Source organism: Triticum dicoccoides, chromosome 6B (genome assembly GCF_002162155.2).
Source record: "Triticum dicoccoides isolate Atlit2015 ecotype Zavitan chromosome 6B, WEW_v2.0, whole genome shotgun sequence".
NCBI lineage: Eukaryota > Viridiplantae > Streptophyta > Magnoliopsida > Poales > Poaceae > Triticum > Triticum dicoccoides.
Genome location: NC_041391.1, coordinates 578,354,793 through 578,371,473, shown reverse-complemented (window position 1 = coordinate 578,371,473; position 16,681 = coordinate 578,354,793).

The window sequence follows — 16,681 nt, the reverse complement described above, 5'->3', positions numbered from 1 at the left end:
AGACACACACACACACACACACTAGTGTTCTGTCCTCTACAGCATTCACTTATAGCTATGTCTTCCTAGTTGAATCTTTTGAACTAAGTGAATGTGATCGGACCCTAATCTCTCTATGCTTCCTATCTCAAACTCTATCTGTCCAAATCATATGCATTCTATTGAAACCGTCGAATGTCTTCTCTGCGTCCTAGTCAGTAGAAGACACAGAGACAAACATTAAGTCTATTTTAAATGACTCGTCCTTGTTTTTTTTTAAATCCGGAGAAGCCGGAACAACCATCCGACATGCCTGGCGGGCGTAGGAACGTGGGACAACTCTGAGTATGTTGCATGCTTGCCACGTGCCCCTCAAATGTGAACCGCCAGGGGCACCTGCGTAATTGCGTTGTGCCGCACACTTCCTTATAAATACATGTCCCCTGTGGTAAAGAAAACCTTCTTCCACCTCTCCACCTCGTCAAAACCCTGGCGCCACCGCTAGCTCTCGACGACGCCGGTGACGAAGCGCTTAGCTGCCGCGACTTCTCCGACGCCGTCCTCACGCCGGCCGCGGACATCGTCCTCTCCGTCGTCGCTGTAGGTGTCCTCCATCGCCAACTTAGGGCATGGTGGATTGAACTGCTCGGTCTCCTGTTCATCCCATCTAGCAGTTCTTCGTGTGGTAAATATAACTCTATTTTTACCATCTTTTTGATCTTCAAAGATTCATCCTATTTACCAAAAGTGGTTTCTGCCTACACAATGTTAGATCTATTCTGTCTGCATCTCATACTGCCTAGTCTATTGACTTAAACTTCATATCTAGTTTGATTCCTCACTTGTACTTATTCACGGATTCGTACAAATCTGGAACCAACTCTCAACATATAAGTGAATGTCTTCGCATCATGAGGTCAATGTCTTCAAACTGATTTATCTTCAAAATCTTCTGAGAATGCATATGACCTCTTCCCCTTCCCTCGCATCTCTAATGCTGTCACAGGTATATGTCCGTGGGAGAATCCCTTGGTTCTCATAGTCTGCATTCGTTTGCAGAATTCTTACAGCATCACATTAACTCTCCCGAAGCCATTTCCTGTTTGTCCAGCAAGCGAAAGTCTTTGAAGCCTTTGAACGTATTGAAGCCATTCAGTTTGAAGTTCATGGCTGCAGAGAAATCAGCAAGGAAGGGTGGCAGACAGCGTCGTGGGGGAACATCAAAAGATTTGCCTGATGACCTCGCAGAACTTTACAAGACTGATCCTGAAGAGAATTATCATCAGCGCAAGACACGAATCCAATGGATTCGACGATATTGGGCTGAACAATGGTTCAAATACAAGTTCGTGACTCAGGAATATGCTGAGAAGAACACTATCAAGAGTCCTTGGGGTGATATTCTCTATCGAGGCCTTCAACCCAAGAATAGAGCTGAAGCTATTGCACATGGTTTCTATCCTTGTATGGTCCGTGGACCTCAGCCTGAAAATGCCGACCCATCATCATTGCTCTGGTGTCGTGACGATACTCTCTTCAAGCGCAACTTCCAGCACGCAAAGGCATCGGCTAAGGAAAACAAGAAGTCATTGGGATTAGACTTCAACCCTGGTCCCTCTGCTCCCCGTGCAGACGGCTCACGTGATGTTGATCCCAATGTCATCGGCCCCTTCTCCAACCCTGATGGCCTTATCACCTACATATTGGTACAAGTTGCCAAAGTGGATCATTCTGATAATGATGCTGACACTGATGAAGCCCCAGCTCCTCCTCCAAAGCCGCAGAAGCTAAAGAAGCCTAAGGCTTCAAGATTAGCTGCTCCTCCAAAAGCTTCACGTGCGAAGCCACTGGCCACTGCACCTCCTGAAGACAGTGTGCAGTCTGAAGATCTATCACGTATCTCCAAGAGGACGGAGAAGAAAAAGAAAGTCGTCAAGCATACTGATCAGACCTTGACTCCTGCTGCCATTCTGCGAGAAGAACCCATTGATCTGTCCAGCGATGAAGATCTTGCAGATGATGCCCTTGAGCAACTGATCAAGAGCAAGGAAGAAGCAGAGATCTTCAATAACTTGCCTCTCTTCGATGTGGCAATCATCCATAACTTCATTGATGAGTGGTTTGACACCCCAAATCTCAGCTTTGAAGATCTGCAGCTTCCCATTGGCCTCAGCGTCTCCTTCAATGGCGCCATTGCTTCTGAGCTAGCTCTCGCTCAGCGCATCGTTGAGCTGAAGAACAAGATTGATTATGAGAAAGCTCAGTTCAAGAAGCATGTGGCAAAGCTCAGCGTGCAAGATGCCAGAAACTTCAAGGTCATGCTGCATGAGCTTAAAGAAGCCTTTCTCAAGAAGCATGAAGAAGCTCAAGGCTCTCGTGAGCGTATGAAGAGTCTGGCTGACAAATGTGTGCTAGCCTACAATGCGGCTGAGAACCGCAAGTCTCTTGGTCGTCCTGGCATTGACCCTAGAATGGCTGCAAAGAAGAAGAAGCTCTCTACTGCCCAATCTGCACCTTCAAGGCAGGAAGCACCTCGCATAATCTTCCCAAGCAGCATGACTGGCTCGAAGCCAAAGGTCATGGCAACCGCTTCAGATCAGAAGAAGACGAGGGCTGCTGAGGCTGAAGCCAGAAAAAGGAAAAATACTGAACCCTCTGATGCTGCTCCCTCCAAGAAGAAGCGCAAAACCAAGAAGAATCGGGCTGCTCCCACAGAGCCCTTAGTTGTTGAACCCATCTCAGTGGTTCGCCCTGCATATGAACACCAAGAACGACGGATGATAGTTCATGAGCCTGCTTCCACAGAGGCTCATGAAGCTGAAGACATTCCAGCAGCTGAACTCACCGCTGCTGAAGACATTGGTCACAACGACAATGTTGAAGATGATGAAGTTCTTCCTCAGATCGAACACAACTTGGTATCATCGCCTGTTCTCACGAACAACGAACTCATCAGCATTGGTCGTCCTCTGACGCCAATTGCTCAGGATGCATCATGGGCTGATCACCCACAGCAACAAGACTCCCCAAGTACTCCCCAACAACAACCACAAGTCACACCGCCTGTGCAAGAAGAACAAGAAGACTTTGAGGCCCAGCCAACTCCATCTCCAAAGGCGTCGCCAGCATTACACAGGCTTCGCAAAGGACCAAGGCCTCAGGTCCCTCTTTCAAGCATTCCAGAAGGAGAAGTGCACCACCCATCTGTTGCACGTCAAGTGTTTCCAGAAGCCACTCCGACTGTGAATGTCTCCGTGTCTGAAGCCCAAGCTGCTGAAGACAATCCGGCTGCATCAGCCGATGAAAGACAAGAAGACGTACGTGTCCCTACTCCCCCCAATACTGAAGAAGCTGTTCCTGATGTGAACGTGCCAGTGCCCGCCCTCCAGCTCATCAAGTGGAGGTTGAAAATTTTGAGGCTGCCACCACCAACACAAATGAAGCCAATGATATAATCACGGCTGAAGTAAATGTGGAGCTTGCACCAACCAATGTGCCCGAAGCCAATGATGCACCTGCTCCTCAAGTGTCTATTGTGCAGCCTGAAGCCTCAGTTGTTGCCACTGCTCCTGTTCTGCCACCAAGGCCCTATACAATTGAGCAAGCATACAATCATGGTCAGCTAACCACTGTCTGATGGCCCGTTCTGGTCCCTCCGCCTATTGCCTCTGGTCCTCAGTTTGATTATCATGTTGAGCATAGGCCTCAGGTCCAGAAACCAAAGCCAAGACTGCCAAGGTTCCCAGGCACTGCCAACTCAACAGGGTCCTTCAATGCAAATGGCTTCAAAAGCCACAACACCTTCTTTGACAGCTCAAAGAACCCCTACTCAAAGCCAAGAATATCATCTGATCGTTTCTGGAGCTATCAGCAGAGAAGCTATTACTCCTGTGTTCTGTATGATCAAGGGCGCATTTTCCCTCATATGCGCCTCGACACTGAAGCCATTGCTGGACTGCCATGCTTAGAAGAAGCACTTGACTGCTTTCGTGATGCCGGTCTTCTCAGCTTTGTGACAAACAAAGAACATTGGAATGAGGAACTTTTGCTTCAATTCTATGCTACCCTCCACATTCGCGGCTACAACAGGGACATAAAGACCTGGGTTCTCGAGTGGATGACAGGAAATGTTCATCATGAAGCCAAAGCTCTTGATGTCATTGAGCTTACAGGCCTACCCACTCCCGGAGAGCTGTATGAACTTGATTGTCAACTCCACTGCAATGCACAGGAGAGCATCTTCCATAATCCAGAACCCAACATGAGCCAGATGTTGAGCATGATGAAGCCACTGGCATCTGACGCTGAATACCCAAAGGAGTTCTTTGTTGATGACCTAGAGTATCTGCCTCACACAATATATCACATCATCTGGCGAACTCTATGGCCTATCAAAGGGCATTCATCAGCGGTCAAACTTGAAGGAGCCATGAAGACATTGGTCTTTTACATCCTCAATGGCATCAGCTTCAATTCACAAGACTTCTTCATCAGGAAACTTGCTGCGTCTGGATCAAACCTTTTTGGCCTGAAATTTTATGCTCCATGGGTCATGCGCCTCATCAAGCTACACTCCTCTGTCAACTATCAGCCCTCTGCTCGCAATCATCTGATCTTTCTACCAGAGGTTGATATGTCAGTTGAAGCCATATACCCTGAGCCTGCCAAGAAGCCTCTTTGTCTTCAAAATGCTGATCACCAAAGCTTCACTCACCCCATGGAAGGCGCCCAAGCAGTAACACATATCTATCCAATGGCTGGGAACACTCGTCTGCCTCATCGTGTGCAAACTGAAGCCACTGAAAGCACCATTGCCCAAAGGCCTAAGAAGTGCTCTCGTGTTCTAAATGACCGAGAACTTCTTGTGGCACTTCATCAGAAACAAGATAAGCATCACTTTTGGCTCAAGAGACAGATGCAAAGCCTCTTGGTGGACGTCAATCGCATTCGAAATCTTGCCACCAAGAATGCATTTGTCGCTCACGAGACTTGTCGGCGATCATGGAAGAGTTTGACGCTGCTTAGTGCTGAAGCAGATCTTCAAGACGATGGCTTCACTGAAAGATTCAAGTTTGACTCCACTCCTCCACGGACTGCTGTCCTACATCGAACTCCATCCCTTGAAGACTCTGACTATTCTTCCTCCGTGGCAACTGTGAATGCCAGAGCGATCGATGACGAAGATGATGCTACTTCACCACCCCCTACTGTTGGGGAACGTAGCAGAAATTCAAAATTTTCCTACGAGTCACCAAGATCTATCCATGGAGAGACTAACAACGAGGGGAAGGAGAGTGCATCTACATACCCTTGTAGATCGCTAAGTGGAAGCGTTCAAGAGAACGGGGTTGAAGGAGTCGTACTTGTCGTGATCCAAATCACCGAAGATCCTAGTGCCGAACGGACGGCACCTCCGCGTTCAACACACGTACAGCCCGGTGACGTCTCCCACGCCTTGATCCAGCAAGGAGAGAGGGAGAGGTTGAGGAAGACTCCATCCAGCAGCAGCACAACGCGCGTGGTGGTGATGGAGGAGCGTGGCAATCCTGCAGGGCTTCGCCAAGCACCGCGGGAGAGGAGGAGTAAGAGAGGTAGGGCTGCGCCAATAGAGAGGAGAAACTCATGTATTGGGCAGCCCCCAGGCCTCAAGTATTTATAGGGGGAGGGGAGGGGGCTACGCCCCCTCTAGGGTTCCCTCCCCAAGGGTGGCGGCAGCCCCCAGATGCCATCTGGGTGGCGGCCAGAGGGGGAGAGAGGGGAGGCGCGCCTGGGGTGGGCCTTAGGGCCCATCTGCCCTAGGGTTTGCCCCCTCCCACTCTCCCTTGCGCCTTGGGCCCCTTGTGGGGGCGCACCAGCCCACCTGGGGCTGGTTCCCTCCCACACTTGGCCCATGCAGCCCTCCGGGGTTGGTGGCCCCACTTGGTGGACCCCCAGGACCCTCCCGGTGGTCCCGGTACGTTACCGGAAAAATCCGAAACTTTTCCGGTGACCAAAACAGGACTTCCCATATATAAATCTTTACCTCCGGACCATTCCGGAACTCCTCGTGACGTCCGGGATCTCATCCGGGACTCTGAACAACATTCGGTAACCACATACAAACTTCCTTTATAACCCTAGCGTCATCGAACCTTAAGTGTGTAGACCCTACGGGTTCGGGAATCATGCAGACATGACCGAGACGTTCTCCGGTCAATAACCAACAGCGGGATCTGGATACCCATGTTGGCTCCCACATGTTCCACGATGATCTCATCGGATGAACCACGATGTCAAGGACTCAATCGATCCCGTATACAATTCCCTTTGTCTAGCGGTATTATACTTGCCCGAGATTCGATCGTCGGTATGCCGATACCTTGTTCAATCTCGTTACCGGCAAGTCTCTTTACTCGTTCTGTAGCACATCATCCCGTGATCAACCCCTTGGTCACATTGTGCACATTATGATGATGTCCTACCGAGTGGGCCCAGAGATACCTCTCCGTTTACACGGAGTGACAAATCCCAGTCTCGATTCGTGCCAACCCAACAGACACTTTCGGAGATACCTGTAATGCACCTTTATAGCCACCCAGTTACGTTGTGACGTTTGGTACACCCAAAGCATTCCTACAGTATCCGGGAGTTGCACAATCTCATGGTCTAAGGAAAAGATACTTGACATTAGAAAAGCTTTAGCATACGAACTACACGATCTTTGTGCTAGGCTTAGGATTGGGTCTTGTCCATCACATCATTCTCCTAATGATGTGATCCCGTTATCAACGACATCCAATGTCCATAGCCAGGAAACCATGACTATCTGTTGATCACAACGAGCTAGTCAACTAGAGGCTCACTAGGGACATATTGTGGTCTATGTATTCACACGTGTATTACGATTTCCGGATAATACAGTTATAGCATGAATAAAAGACTATTATCATGAACAAAGAAATATAATAATAACCAATTTATTATTTCCTCTAGGGCATATTTCCAACAGCCTCCCACTTGCACTAGAGTCAATAATCTAGTTCACATCGCCATGTGATTAACACTCACAGGTCACATCGCCATGTAACCAACATCCAAAGAGTTTACTAGAGTCAATAATCTAGTTCACATCACTATGTGATTAACACTCAATGAGTTCTGGGTTTGATCATGTTGCTTGTGAGAGAGGTTTTAGTCAACGGGTCTGCAACATTCAAATCCGTATGTACTTCGCAATTCTCTATGTCATATTGCAAATGCTACTTCCATGCTCCACTTGGAGCTATTCCAAATGGTTGTTCCACTATACGTATCCGGTTTGCTACTCAGAGTCACTCGGATAAGTGTTAAAGCTTGCATCGACGTAACCCTTTATGTCGAACTCTTTATCACCTCCATAATCGAGAAACGTATCCTTATTCCTCTAAGGATAACTTTGACCGCTATCTAGTGATCCACTCCTTGATCACCTTTGTACCCTCTTGCCAGACAGGCGGCAAGGCACACATCAGGTGCGGTACTTAGCATGGCATACTGTAGAGCCTACGTCAGAAGCATAGGGGACGACCTTCGTCCTTTCTCTCTCTTCTGTCGTGGTCGAGCTTTAACTCTTAACTTCATACCTTACAACTCATGCAAGAACTCCTTCTTTGACTGATCCATTTTGAACACCTTCAAGATCATGTCAAGGTATGTGCTCATTTGAAAGTACCATTAAGCGTTTTTTGATCTATCCTCATAGATCTTGATGCTCAATGTTTAAGTAGCTTAATCCAGGTTTTCTATTGAAAAACACCTTTCAAATAACCCTATATGCTTCCTAGAAATTCTACATCATTTCTGATCAATAATATGTCAACAACATATACTCATCAGAAATTCTATAGTGCTCCCACTCACTTCTTTGGAAATACAAGTTTCTCATAAACTTTGTATAAACCTAAAATCATTGATCATCTTATCAAAGTGCACATTCCAACTCTGAGACGCTTACTCCAGTCCATGGAAGGATCGCTGGAGCTAGCATACCTTTTAGCATCCTTAGGATCGACAAAAACTTTCTGATTGTATCACATACAACCTTTCCATACGAAGACTGGTAAGGAAACTCGTTTTGTCATCCATCTGCCAGATTTCATAAATGCAGCTAATGCTAACATGTCCGACGGACTTAAGCATCGCTACGGATGAGAAAATCTCATCGTAGTCAACTCCTTGAACTTGTGAAAAACTCTTCGCCACAAGTCGAGCTTTATAGATGGTGACATTACCGTCCATGTCCGTCTTCTTCTTAAAGATCCATTTATCTCAATGGCTTGCCGATCATCGGGCAAGTCCACCAAAGTCCATGATTTGTTATGATACATGGATCCTATCTCGGATTTCATGGCTTCTAACCATTTGTCGGAATATGGGCCCACCATCGCTTCTCCATAGCTCGTAGGTTCATTGTTGTCTAGCAACATGACCTTCAAGACAGGATCACTGTGCCACTCTGAAGCAGTACGTATCCTTGTCACCCTACGAGGTACGGTAGTGACTTGATCCGAAACTTCATGATCACTATCATAAGCTTCCACTTCAATTGGTGTAGGTGCCACAGGAACAACTTCCTGTGCCCTGATACACACTGGTTGAAGTGATGGTTCAACAACCTCATCAAGTCTCCACCATCCTCCCACTCAACTTTCTGAGACAAACTTTTCCTCGAGAAAGGACCCGATTCAAGAAACAATCCCTATTGCTTTCGGATCTGAATTAGGAGGCATACCCAACTGTTTTGGGTGTCCTATGAAGATGCATTTTATCCGCTTTGGGTTCGAGCTTATCAACCTGAAACTTTTTCACATAAGCGTCGCAGCCCCAAACCTTTAAGAAACGACAACTTAGGTTTCTCCAAACGGTGTCGTCTCAACGGAATTACGTGGTTCCCTATTTAAAGTGAATGTGGTTGTCTCTAATGCCTAACCCATGAATGACAGTGGTAATTCGATAAGAGACATCATGGTACCCACCATATCCAATAGGGTGAAACTATGATGTTCGGACACACCATCACACTATGGTGTTCTAGGCGGTATTAATTGTGAAACAATTTCCACAATGTCTTAATTGCGTGCCAAAGCTCGTAACTCAGATACTCATCTCTATGATCATATCATAGACATTTTATCCTCTTGTCACGATGATCTTCAACTTCACTCTGAAATTACTTGAACCATTCAATAATTCAGACTTGTGTTTCATCAAGTAAATATACTCAACATCTACTCGAATCATCTGTGAAGTAAGAACATAACGATATTCACTGCATGCCTCAGCATTCATTGGACTGCACACATCAAAATGTGTTACTTCCAACAAGTTGCTATCTTGTTCCATCTTACTGAAACCGTGGCTTTTCAGTCATCTTGCCCATGTGGTATGATTTGCATATCTCAAGTGATTCAAAATCAAGTGAGTCCAAACGATCCATCTGCATGGAGTTTCTTCATGCGTATACACCAATAGACATGGTTCGCATGTCTCAAACTTTTCAAAAATGAGTGAGTCCAAAGATCCATCAACATGGAGCTTCTTCATGCGTTTTATACCATTATGACTTACATGGCAGTGCCACAAGTAAGTGGTACTATCATTACTATCTTATATCTTTTGGCATGAAAATGTGTATCACTACGATCGAGATTCAATAAACCATTCCTTTAGGTGCAAGACCATTGAAGGTTTTATTCAAATAAATAGAGTAACCATTATTCTCTTTAAATGAATAACCGTATTGCGATAGACATAATCCAATCATGTCTATGCTCAACGCAAACACCAAATGACAATTATTCAGGTTTAATACTAATCTTGATGCTAGAGGGAGCGTGCGATGTTTGATCACATCAAACTTGGAAACACTTCCAACACATATCATCAGCTCACCTTTAGCTAGTCTCCGTTTATTCCGTAGCTCTTTTATTTCGAGTTACTAACACTTAGCAACCGAACCGGTATCTTATACCCTGGTGCTACTAGGAGTACTAGTAAAGTACACATTAACATAATGTATATCCAATATACTTCTATCGACCTTGCCAGCCTTCTCATCTACCAAGTATCTAGGGTAATTCCACTCTAGTGACTATTCCCCTTATCACAGAAGCACTTAGTCTCGGGTTTGGGTTCAACCTTGGGTTTCTTCACTGGAGCAGCAGCTGATTTGCCGTTTCATGAAGTATCCCTTCTTGCCCTTGCCCTTCTTGAAACTAGTGGTTTCACCAACCATCAACAATTGATGCTCCTTCTTGATTTCTACTTTCGCGGTGTCAAACATCGTGAATACCTCAAGGATCATCATATCTATCCCTGATATGTTATAGTTCATCACGAAGCTCTAGCAGCTTGGTGGCAATGACTTTGGAGAAACATCACTATCTCATCTGGAAGATCAACTCCCACTCGATTCAAGTGATTGTCGCACTCAGACAATCTAAGCACAAGCTCAACGATTGAGCTTTTCTCCCTTAGTTTGCAGGCTAAGAAAATCGTCGGAGGTCTCATACCTCTTGACGTGGGCACGAGCCTGAAATCCCAATTTCAGCCCTTGAAACATCTCATATGTTCCGCGATGTTTCAAAAACGTCTTTAGTGCCTCAACTCTAAACCATTTAACTGAACTATCACGTAGTTATCAAAACGTGTATGTCCGATGTTCGCAACATCCACAAACGACGTTTGGGGTTCAGCACACCGAGCAGTGCATTAAGCACATAAGCTTTCTACTGTCCGCATAATTGCTACTATCAACTTTCAACTATATTTTCTCTAGGAACATATCTAAACAGTGGAACTAAAGCGCGAGCTTACGACATAATTTGCAAAGGTCTTTTGACTATGTTCAGGATAATTAAGTTCATCTTATGAACTCCCACTCAGATAGACATCCCTCTGGTCATCTAAGTGATTACATGATCCGAGTCAACTAGGCCGTGTCCGATCATCACGTGAGACGGACTAGTCATCATCGGTGAACATCTTCATGTTGATCGTATCTACTATACGACTCATGCTCGACCTTTCGGTCTCCGTGTTCCGAGGCCATGTCTGTACATGCTAGGCTCGTCAAGTTAACCCTAAGTGTATTGCATGTGTAAATCTGTCTTACACCCGTTGTATGTGAACGTAAGGATCTATCACACCCGATCATCACGTGGTGCTTCGAAACGACGAACTGTAGCAACCGTGCACAGTTAGGGGAGAACACTTCTTGAAATTGTTGTAAGGGATCATCTTATTTACTACCGTCGTTCTAAGTAAACAAGATGCATAAACATGATAAACATCACATGCAATCAAATAGTGACATGATATGGCCAATATCATTTTGCTCCTTTTGATCTCCATCTTCGGGGCTCCATGATCATCATCGTCACCGGCATGACACCATGATCTCCATCATCATGATCTCCATCATCGTGTCTTCATGAAGTTGTCTCGCCAACTATTACTTCTACTACTATGGCTACCGGTTAGCAATAAAGTAAAGTAATTACATGGCGTTGTTCAATGACACGCAGGTCATACAATAAATTTAAGACAACTCCTATGGTTCCTGCCGGTTGTCATACTCATCGACATGCAAGTCATGATTCCTATTACAAGAACATGATCAATCTCATACATCACATATATCATTCATCACATCCTTTTGGCCATATCACATCACATAGCATACCCTACAAAAACAAGTTAGACATCCTCTAATTATTGTTTGCATGTTTTACGTGGCTGCTATGGGTTTCTAGCAAGAACGTTTCTTACCTACGCAAAACCACAACGTGATATGCCAATTGCTATTTACCCTTCATAAGGACCCTTTTCATCAAATCTGTTCCGACTAAAGTGGGAGAGACTGGCACCCGCTAGCCACCTTAAGCACCAAGTGCATGTCAGTCGGTGGAACCTGTCTCACGTAAGAGTACGTGTAAGGTCGGTCCGGGCCGCTTCATCCCACAATACCGTCGAAACAAGATTGGACTAGTAACGGTAAGCATATTGAACAACATCAACGCCCACAACTACTTTGTGTTCTACTCGTGCAAAGAATCTACGCAATAGACCTAGCTCATGATGCCACTGTTGGGGAACGTAGCAAAAATTCAAAATTTTCCTACGAGTCACCAAGATCTATCCATGGAGAGACTAGCAACAAGGGGAAGGAGAGTGCATCTACATACCCTTGTAGATCGCTAAGCAGAAGTGTTCAAGAGAACGGGGTTGAAGGAGTCGTACTCGTCATGATCCAAATCACCGGAGATCCTAGTGCCGAACGGACGGCACCTCCGCGTTCAACACACGTACAGCCCGGTGACGTCTCCCACGCCTTGATCCAGCAAGGAGAGAGGGAGAGGTTGAGGAAGACTCCATCCAGCAGCAGCACAACGGCGTGGTGGTGATGGAGGAGTGTGGCAATCCTGCAGGGCTTCGCCAAGCACCGCGGGAGAGGAGGAGTAAGAGAGGTAGGGTTGCGCCAATAGAGGGAGAAACTCATGTATTAGGCAGCCCCCAGGCCTCAAGTATTTATAGGGGGAGGGGAGGGGGCTACGCCCCCTCTAGGGTTCCCTCCCCAAGGGTGGCGGCAGCCCCCAGATGCCATCTGGTTTGCGGCCAGAGGGGGAGAGAGGGGAGGCGCGCCTGGGGTGGGCCTTAGGGCCCATCTGCCCTAGGGTTTGCCCCCTCCCACTCTCCCTTGCGCCTTGGGCCCCTTGTGGGGGCGCACCAGCCCACCTGGGGCTGGTTCCCTCCCACACTTGGCCCATGCAGCCCTCCGGGGTTGGTGGCCCCACTTGGTGGACCCCCGGGACCCTCCCGGTGGTCCCGGTACATTACCGGAAAAACCCGAAACTTTTCCGGTGACCAAAACAGGACTTCCCATATATAAATCTTTACCTCCGGACCATTCCGGAACTCCTCGTGACGTCCGGGATCTCATCCGGGACTCCGAACAACATTCGGTAACCACATACAAACTTCCTTTATAACCCTAGCGTCATCGAACCTTAAGTGTGTAGACCCTACGGGTTCGGGAATCATGCAGACATGACCGAGACATTCTCCGGTCAATAACCAACAGTGGGATCTGGATACCCATGTTGGCTCCCACATGTTCCACGATGATCTCATCGGATGAACCACGATGTCAAGGACTCAATCGATCCCGTATACAATTTCCTTTGTCTAGCGGTATTATACTTGCCCGAGATTCGATCGTCGGTATGCCGATACCTTGTTCAATCTCGTTACCGGCAAGTCTCTTTACTCGTTCCGTAACACATCATCCCGTGATCAACCCCTTGGTCACATTGTGCACATTATGATGATGTCCTACCGAGTGGGCCCAGAGATACCTCTCCGTTTACACGGAGTGACAAATCCCAGTCTCGATTCGTGCCAACCCAACAGACACTTTCGGAGATACCTGTAATGCACCTTTATAGCCACCCATTTACGTTGTGACGTTTGGTACACCCAAAGCATTCCTACGGTATCCGGGAGTTGCACAATCTCATGGTCTAAGGAAAAGATACTTGACATTAGAAAAGCTTTAGCATACGAACTACACGATCTTTGTGCTAGGCTTAGGATTGGGTCTTGTCCATCACATCATTCTCCTAATGATGTGATCCCGTTATCAACGACATCCAATGTCCATAGCCAGGAAACCATGACTATCTGTTGATCACAACGAGCTAGTCAACTAGAGGCTCACTAGGGACATATTGTGGTCTATGTATTCACACGTGTATTACGATTTCCGGATAATATAGTTATAGCATGAATAAAAGACTATTATCATGAACAAAGAAATATAATAATAACCAATTTATTATTGCCTCTAGGGCATATTTCCAACACCTACTTCTGTACGCATCGACACTGCACCAAGTATGTCTGCGCCGCCAAACAACAACGACAACCCTGCTGCTTCACCTACTCATGAGAACGAGTAGATGCTCTATGTCTTCAAACCTTTTTGGTCCTTACTGACAAAAGGGGGAGAAACATATGAGTTTGATAGTCTTCAAGCGGGTTCATATGGGCGGTTGCTTTATATTTTGCCTAGTGTTCACAACTCTCGCTTTTGATACATTTGGTTCTTTGAGTTGTAACACTTAAACTCGATGGTCGTCTGCTACTTATTTGCTTTACTGTGATGCGATGATAAATTCCGCATGTGCGATGATAACTTCCGCACTTAGATCATTCTACAGACGTCCATTTTTCATTATGCATGTCATTCTATTTGCTATATCATTTCATGCATGATGAATTATCTTCATAAGTTGAAGAGGATCTCCACAAGTACAACCTGCCATGTGCATTTGCATTCCAAAAGCAAATTACTTATATGCACATCTTCAGGGGGAGCCTTTGCTACTTATGAAGACAATACCCTATCCTTTACAATTTCACATACTTTATCCCCGTTGAAAACTTCAACCAGTTTGTCATGAATCACCAAAAAGGGGGAGATTGTAAGTGCATCTAGTGCCACCCCTAGTTGGTTTTGGAGTATTGACGACAAAGTTGGTTGAGGGACTAATGCGTTTGTGAGAATTGCAGGATAACGCAGGTTGTGTCCCTCATTGATTCGGTTTACCTACCGGAGATAACCCCTAAAAATGTATGAAGACATTGAAGACAATGGTGGTATATGAAGAGAATCATATCGAAGACTATGACTTGAGAAGACATTAAGCGAAGACTATGGAGCGCGAAGACTGTGTTGTCTCGTTGCTTCCTTTTTCTTCTTTGTTGAGTCATAGGAACCACCGTACTGTTAAGTGGGGTCCAAGTGAACAAAGTCAGAATGACTGAAGTGATGCTCAACCCAAATCCTATGTCTTCGAGCGAAGACAATGAGAGCAAATCTTATCCAGAGCTCGATGAGTCAGCTTTGCTTGTAGCCCAAGTAAAGTTGCCGTGTGTGTTTGAAATCTGACTGTTGGAACACGTGTCAGTTCCTTAGTGACCCAGGGTCATTTCGGACATATCAGGTCGGGTTGCCCAGTGGCTATAAATAGCCCACCCCCTACACCATAAATTGGTGGCTGCTCAAAGTTAGTGCACGGCTTTTGTCGTTTGAGAGCAACCCACCTCAAAGCCTTTGAAAGAGAGAAATCCTTGCGAGGACCAAGCCCAAACACCCAGAGCCAAAGAGTGTTAGGCATCACTGAAGTCTTTCTGTCTGTGTGACCTGAAGACTTATTACACTTGACGACTGTGAATCCTCCAGCCGGTTAGGCGTCGCTTTCTGAGCATCCAAGAGTCATTGTGGATCACCGGTGAACGAAGTCTGTGAAGGTTTGGAAGTCTACCTTGAAGACTTACCAGAGTGATTGGGCGAGGACTGTGTGTCCTTAGCTCAAGGGGAATAAGGTGAAGATGCGGTCTTCTGAGTTGAATCTCAGCCTCCCTAACCAGACGTACAGTTGTCACAGCAACTGGAACTGGTTCAACAAATCCTGTGTCTTCAACAAGTGACTGGTTCTATCCTCTCCCTTCCTTTACTTAGAGTTTGTCTTCGTGAAGTCATTGCCTATCTGTCGTACCTGTTTGACTTCATTACTTGACTACTATCATTGATTGGCTTCACACTATCTTCCATCCTGATCCTTACTACTTAGCTGCTATTAGTCCTGTACTTTCTCATCATTGCATACTTGACTATGGTTTGCTTGTTGTAGTTTATCTTCCGCTGCATATCAGTTAGGTCATTTCTATTGTTTGTCTTTGAAACTTCCATGTTTTGAAGACTTTCATAAAAATCGCCTATTCACCCCCCCTCTAGTCGATAACTAGCACTTTCAAGGGCAGCCAGACGCCAGGGTCCTTGGCGTCTGGTCCTGGTGCAGAAAGCATGTTTGGTGATGTTCATATATCAAATTTTTTAAAATTTGCTATTTTTGGTTGATGCCTTACCAGGTTACTAGCTTTTACATTGTTTCAAACCACTAGGACTCGAATAACATACATAAGGTTTCAAATGACATAGTCTCAAATTACACACACAAGGTTTCAAATGACATAGTCTTAAATTACCCAAATAGTTGATGACCATCATAGTTCAAACCACTGAGACATAAGAATTACATAGTCTTTTCAAATCACTAGGACATGAGCACGATAGTTCAAACGACATAAACATCACATATAACTCGGTTTCCGGTAGCAATGCAACTCAACAACCCTTTTCCATTCCCATTCACTCAACATTTCTTGAATATTGCCATCATCAGTTATGTCAATCAATTTTCTTTCCCCGGGGCCATCTGACTGCCTCCTGCCGACGTAGTACACAAAATCGTCTTCCTTCAACCCTTGCTTCAACATGAATGTAGTCTTCAACCAATCAAAACTGAGGTCCACTTTAGTAACTTGCACAACACTTGGAGGAAGGCCTTGGACATGAATAGTAGGGCTAAGCACCCACTGAGCACCCGTATCCATCTGAGGGGGGGGGCAGCAGCTCGTGAATGTGAGTGGAGATGGATGGAGAGAAATGCAACTGTGGGTGGAGTTGATTTACCTACCCCTTGAGCATAACCACTAGGAAAAATAAAACTAGGGTTTGCACAAAAATATGATACATTAAACCAACCAAAAAATGGGGGGTGGAGTTGATTTACCTTCTTGTTATGAAATCTCGAAGATCCAACGGTGAAACGAGACCGAT